Raw genomic sequence first — 6,123 nt, 5'->3', positions numbered from 1 at the left:
TTTTTTTTTTTTTTTTTTTTCCTCCGGTACCGGGAACCGAACTCATGACCTTGCACTTGCCAGGCAGGCGCTTTTGCCGCTGAGCTAAATCCCCAGCCCCCCCCCAGTGCCTTTTTCTTGAGCTACTTCTCTAGCCCCTGCCTTTTCTCCCTTCATTCTTTTATTCTCTCTCTCTCTCTTTTTGTGAGACAGGGTCTCATTATGCAGATCAGACTGGCCTTGAGCTCACTTTGTAGCCCAGGCTGGTCTCGAACTCACAATGATCTTCCTGCCTCAGCCTCCTGAGTGCTGGGATTACAGGCATGCACCACCATGCCCAGCCTTATTCTCTATTTTGAAGCAAGTTCTCGCTAAATTTCCCAGGCAGGACTTCAGTTCATAATCCCCTTACCTTAGCCTCCCAGGGTGCTGGGATTCCAGGCATAGCCACCGTATCCAGCAACCAGAACCTTCTTAGGCTTGCTTCTACATCATCCCGTTACTTTCAACCTACTCGCACTTTTGAATATATATGAGCTGTGTCTCCTGCAGATTATCCAGTGTGACAATCTCTGCTTTTCTATTGCTTAATCTACTTACTAGATACTATTGTTGACATAGTTAGATTTATATCTGCCTTACTCTTCTGTTTTCACATGTCAGGTCTGTGTTTCTGTGCTCCTCCTTGACTGCTTTCTTTTGCATTAAGGGAGTATTGTGTAACATGTGAATTCTTTTAAATTTTTTTTTTTTTACAATATTCTTTGTTATTTTCTTAATGGCTATTTTAGGGATTACTTTATATACTATATACCAGAACCTACTTCAAATTTACACTAACTTAATGGCTTTGAGATATGGAATGTTATTTCTTTCTTCTTTCTGCTTTGTGCTATTATTGGTACACATATGGTTTCGTATTAAAAGCCTACAATGCATTATTTTAAATACTACTTTAAGCCAAGTGTGGTGGTGCATGCCTGTAATCCCAGCATGCAGGAGGCTGAGGCAGGAGGATCCTTGCAAGTTTGAGACCAGCCTGGGCTACAAAGTGAGCTCAAGGCCAGCCTGAACTGCATAGTGAGACCCTGTCTCAAAGAGACAAAAAACAAAAACAAAACAAAAATAAATACTACTTTATGTAATTTTATGTCCATTGAGCTGGCAAAAAGGAGAGTGGTTCGTTGTGCATCGAATTTTGATATTTATCTCACCATTTCTGGAGATAATTTGTTCCTGTGAGTTCAGGTTATCATTATTTTCTTATCTCAGGCAACTTGGGTCACACTCCCCTCCTCTGTGTCATTGTCAAAATTATACTCATATATGTTATGGTGCATGTATTTACTTATTTCTGTGTATAGATGCTTTTTTTTTTTTTTTTTTTTTTTTTGTCCAGGCTGGTCTGGAACTCAGGGCAATCCTCCTGCCTCAGCCTCCTGAGTACTGGGATTATAGGTGTGTGCCACCACACCTGGCAGGTGTTTTTTTTTTAAACAGTTTTCACAGTTTCTCTTGTTTTCTGGAGCGAACTGAAGTTCTCTGAAGAAGCCATATCTATATTCAAGAGCCTGCAGACTTTTTCTCCTCATAACTGGGGATCAAACCAAGGCCTTTGCACTAAGCTACATGCCTGGTGATTTTCATTCTTTTTTTTTTTTTTTTTTTTTTTTTTTTTGTCCAGGCTGGCTATCAGTTCAGGCTGGCCTTGAGCTTACTTTGTAGCCCAGGCTGGTCTCGGACCCACAACGATCCTCCTGCCTCAGCCTCCAGAGTGCTGGGATTACAGGCGTGCGCTACCATGCCCGGCCATGTTTTCCATTTTTTATTTTAACACAGGATCTTGCTAAATTGCTAAACTGCCCAGGAAGAGCTGGAGTTTATTTATACGATCCTCCTGCCTCAGCCTCCCAGAGTACTGGGATAAAAGGCCTGAGCTGCCACTGCCACCACCCACCCAGGGCTGAGCCTGTGGACTGGCCCTATGGAGAGATCCAGTTCTGCAGAAAAAGAACCAAAGTTACCTTGGGCCATCTTTGGTCCTTTTTAATGCCCATTTCCCATCAGCCCCTGTATCTAATCTGCCCTTCCTGTGACTACTAGACAAAACTCCTCCCTCCCTCAACCCTCAAAACACGAATGTGCTAACACTGAATCCTGTAAAAGAATTTCCCACCTTGTGAAAACCAACAGAATCCTACCCAAGATTCTCCTGTCTCTTTGTAGTCTGCCTACTCCAGGATCCTTACTTTCTTGTGTGACTATAAAAACGCCTATCTGGGCCTGGTGGATCCCTCCCTTTAATCCCAGCTACTGTGGGAGGCTGAGGCAGAAGGACTGCAAGTTCCAGCACCCCTGGGCACTTTAGCAAGACCCTGTCTGAAAATACTGAAAAGACTGGGATGTCACTCAGAGGTAGAGCACTGCAAACAAACAACAATAACAAACTCCAAAAAACTCAAACTGGGTCATTGTGAGTAACTTGAATCTGTGTCCCAGGGCCAGGTCACTCACATTTGGCTCAGATATGCAATTTTCGTATGTTCTTAAGGCAGAGATGTTACTGTGGATCAACCATGGGGAGTGGACTACAGAGCTCCTCTGTCCCCAGATTGACCTTTGTGGTTGATTGACAACTGGTGGTCAACTTATAACCCCCAGCTGGACTGAGTCAGCGTGGTGCTGGGTGTGGGAGGCCCACCTGGGGACTGTTGCCAGCAGCATAAGAGGCAGAACTGGGGAAGGAGAAGGAGGCTGTTGGAGTGGGTAGAAGCTGCAAAGAGCTGTTGGTTCTGTTGGAGGAGCTCATCATGCTGGCTTTCCTGATGAACTTGGCTGGTTTCATCCTCCGAGGAGCTCAGGACCTTGCTTGCCCTGAGAATGGCTTCGGTTCACTTTGGGGGAGCTCTGGTCCTCACTCGGAGCATCACTTCCTGGCTCCAGAGGGGAAGATGGTGCACTGCTGGTCTCCTGGAGACGCTTGTCACGTTGGCTTCCCTGATGGGAACTCAGCCATCTTGATCATCGGAGGAGCTCGGGACCTCACTGTTGCTGAGGATGACTGTGGCACATTTCAAGGGAGCTCTGGTTCTTCTGAGCATCACTTCCTGGCTCCAGTGCAGATCCCTCAACCTGCTAGCACAGGTCCTTCATCCCGCTGGCACAGACTTTCCAGATTCCACCACTGACCTTTGGGCCTCCCCAGAGCAGATCCGTGAGACAGGCCTGCATGAGATATTGTTATGGGCTCTGGGCCTCCAGGTGGACTCATGCAGGACATTTCTGTGGGATCCAGGCCCTCGGTTAGATTCCTTAGTGTGTGGACAGATTTCCTGCACTCTCTTGTATATGATCCTTTGGGTGACTATTATAAATAACCTTACAGAATATGTCCTGTATGATATTGTTTCCCTTTGCAAAATAACCCCAAACCACTACAAGCTGTTTGCTTAGTCTGTCCTTCACTCTGACAGCTGTCCACCCATCCAGGTAGTGGCAAAGTGTAAGCACTTGCATGGAAATATTTCTGATGAGTCCCCACTGAGGAGGAAGGAGGCTTTTTGAATGTGCATGCTCCAACCCAAGTAAAATATGGGCAGTCTTGTGAGTGAGGTCACACTGATACAGCTCCAATAATGACAGTTATCTGGGAATGAGGGTTTGGAAGATCTCTACCTTCCTCCCATCCCCGCTTGGCTGCCAGGTTGCAGTGGGAATGTGGGCTGGTGCTTTTCAAGGTTTCAAGAGACCTGCTGGGCCGGGGATATAGCTCAGCAGCATAAGCGCTTGCCTGGCAAGCCTGAGGTCATGAGTTTGATTTCCAGTACCAAAAAAAAAAAAAAAAGAGACCTACAGAGTGAGACCAGGACTAGGGCCCTGTTAAAATGCCAGGAAGCTCTGTCTTCTTCCCCAGATTCAGCTGCTTTCTGCTACAGCCCTTCTCTCTTATTTATTTATTTTAGAGGATTTTTGTGGGGAGTACCGGGAATTGAACTCAGGACCTAATGCTTGCCAGGCAGGCAGGCGTTGCACCGCTGAGCTAAATCCTGGCCCTTTATTTTAGTTTTGAGGCAGGGTCTCTCTACATTGCCCTGGCTGGGTTTGAATTTGCAATCCTTATGCCTCAGCCTCCCAGAGTGCTAGGACTACAGACGTGTACCACTGTGCCTAGCTACCAGCTATTTTTCTCAAAGAAGCATTCCTCAAATCGCTGCAGGCTTTGGTTAATTTCAGAGTTTTTCAGAAAAGCTGGTGCTGCCCATTTTTTGTTGTTCTTTTTTCCCATGTTTTTTAAAATCAGTGTGAATGTTCAAATTATTATAGACCCACCAAATTACTATATCCACGCTTGCTCATATTTCTTTATATCGTCTGCAAAGTTTTCTTGAAACACTTTCTTCCTGACATCAAAGCAGAAAGCAAGTCAAGGCCCATGGCTCTCCTGTCTAGCAGTGTTGTAATCTATGTAAAAACAGGAAATGAGTAGTTCTTACTGCTTCCCTTACTTGTTGCTAACAAATGATCTAAAGAATGTGAAATTTATGACTTTGTCAGGGAAGCTGATCATGGTGCTGCACACCTATAATCCCAGCACTCTGGGAGGCTGAAGCAGGAGGATCCTATATTTGAGCCCAACCTGACAATTTAGTAAGACCCTCTCTCAAAATAAAAAATAAACTGGTGTCATGGTGCACGCTTATAATCCCAGCACTCAGGAGGCTGAGGCAGGAGGATCACCATGAGTTCGGGGCCAGCTTGGGCTACATAGTGAGATCCTGTCCCGAAACAACAACAGCAAAAAAAATGGTAGGGGAATATAGCTCAGTGTGAAGGCCCTGGATTCAATCCCTAGTACCACTAAAACCGAACAAAACAGAAGAAAACAAAACAAAACATCACAAGTTCAAGGCCAGCCTGGACTACATGGCAAGACCATGTCTCAAAAACCAAACCAAACCAAACCAAACCAATTAAACAAAAACCTTTTGTCAGGGAGACTAATACTAAAACCATTGAAGAGTTTTATAAAGTACTTTTTAAAATTTCTTGGAAGCAAGAACAGTATTTGCTATCCCTGGTACTTTTATTTTCTAAAATCTCTCAACATTTATCCGCAATGTCTCTTCCAGATGTATTCAGCTTGGATCTAGAATATTTCAGTCGAGTTTGTATCTATTTATTGACTGATTAATTGCTTGTGGGGCTGGGAATGAAATCCAGGGCCTTATATGTGGTAGGCAAGTGTTCTGTCCTGGAGCTACACCTCTAGCTCTTGTTCTTCACTTCACTGACCTTGCAGTTTCCTCTTAGCTACAAGCCTAAGACACTTTAATCTTTGTTTGTTTTTTTTGCCTTTTTGAAACAGGGACTCACTATGCAGTTCAGGCTGGCCATGAGCTCACTTTGTAGTCCAGGCTGGTCTTGAACTCACGAGGATCCTCCTGCCTTAGTCTCCTGAGTGCTGGGATTACAGGCATGTGCCACCACACCCGGCCTAAAACATTTTAATGTTACACATTATTTTCTTTATAGAAAAGAAACCAGATAAAAGTTGAGAGGTTCTGCTTTCTCTGGATCATCTGTTACACCATCCTCCACAAGCAATCGGCCTATTTCTTGAGGTTCTTCTTTTTGCTCCAAATATAGCCATAACAAAAAGCCCTTTTTGTTGTTAACAGGTTTCGTAACCTCAGCTCTTTCCAAGTTATAGCCATTCTGACACTGTTCACATAGGTTTATATCAGCCTGTATGTTCTTGGATCAGGTGGCTTTTCTTACATTTTTTTTCCATTTCTGTTTCCTTTTTCTTTTTCTTTTTTTTTTTTTTTTTTTTTTGAGATAGAGTCTCACTATGTCATTCAGGCTGGCCTTGCACTTACTATGTAGCCCAATCTGGCCTCAAATTTGTGGCAATCTTCCTGCCTCTGCCTCCCAAATACTGGGATTACAGGTGTGCACCACCACTCCCAGCCTTACATTTCTTTTAATCACAAAATTTCCTTCAAAGTCACTTAGGTTTATTTATTTGTTTATTTATTTATTTTGGAAACGGGAATCGAACTCAGGACCTTGTGCTTGCCAGGCAGGACCTTTGCTACTGAGCTATATCTCTGGTCCTATTTATTTATTTATTTATTTATTCAT

Source organism: Chinchilla lanigera, unplaced genomic scaffold (assembly GCF_000276665.1).
Source record: "Chinchilla lanigera isolate Chin_1 unplaced genomic scaffold, ChiLan1.0 scaffold00092, whole genome shotgun sequence".
In the NCBI taxonomy this organism is placed as follows: Eukaryota; Metazoa; Chordata; class Mammalia; order Rodentia; family Chinchillidae; genus Chinchilla; species Chinchilla lanigera.
This window is presented reverse-complemented; position numbering follows the sequence as displayed.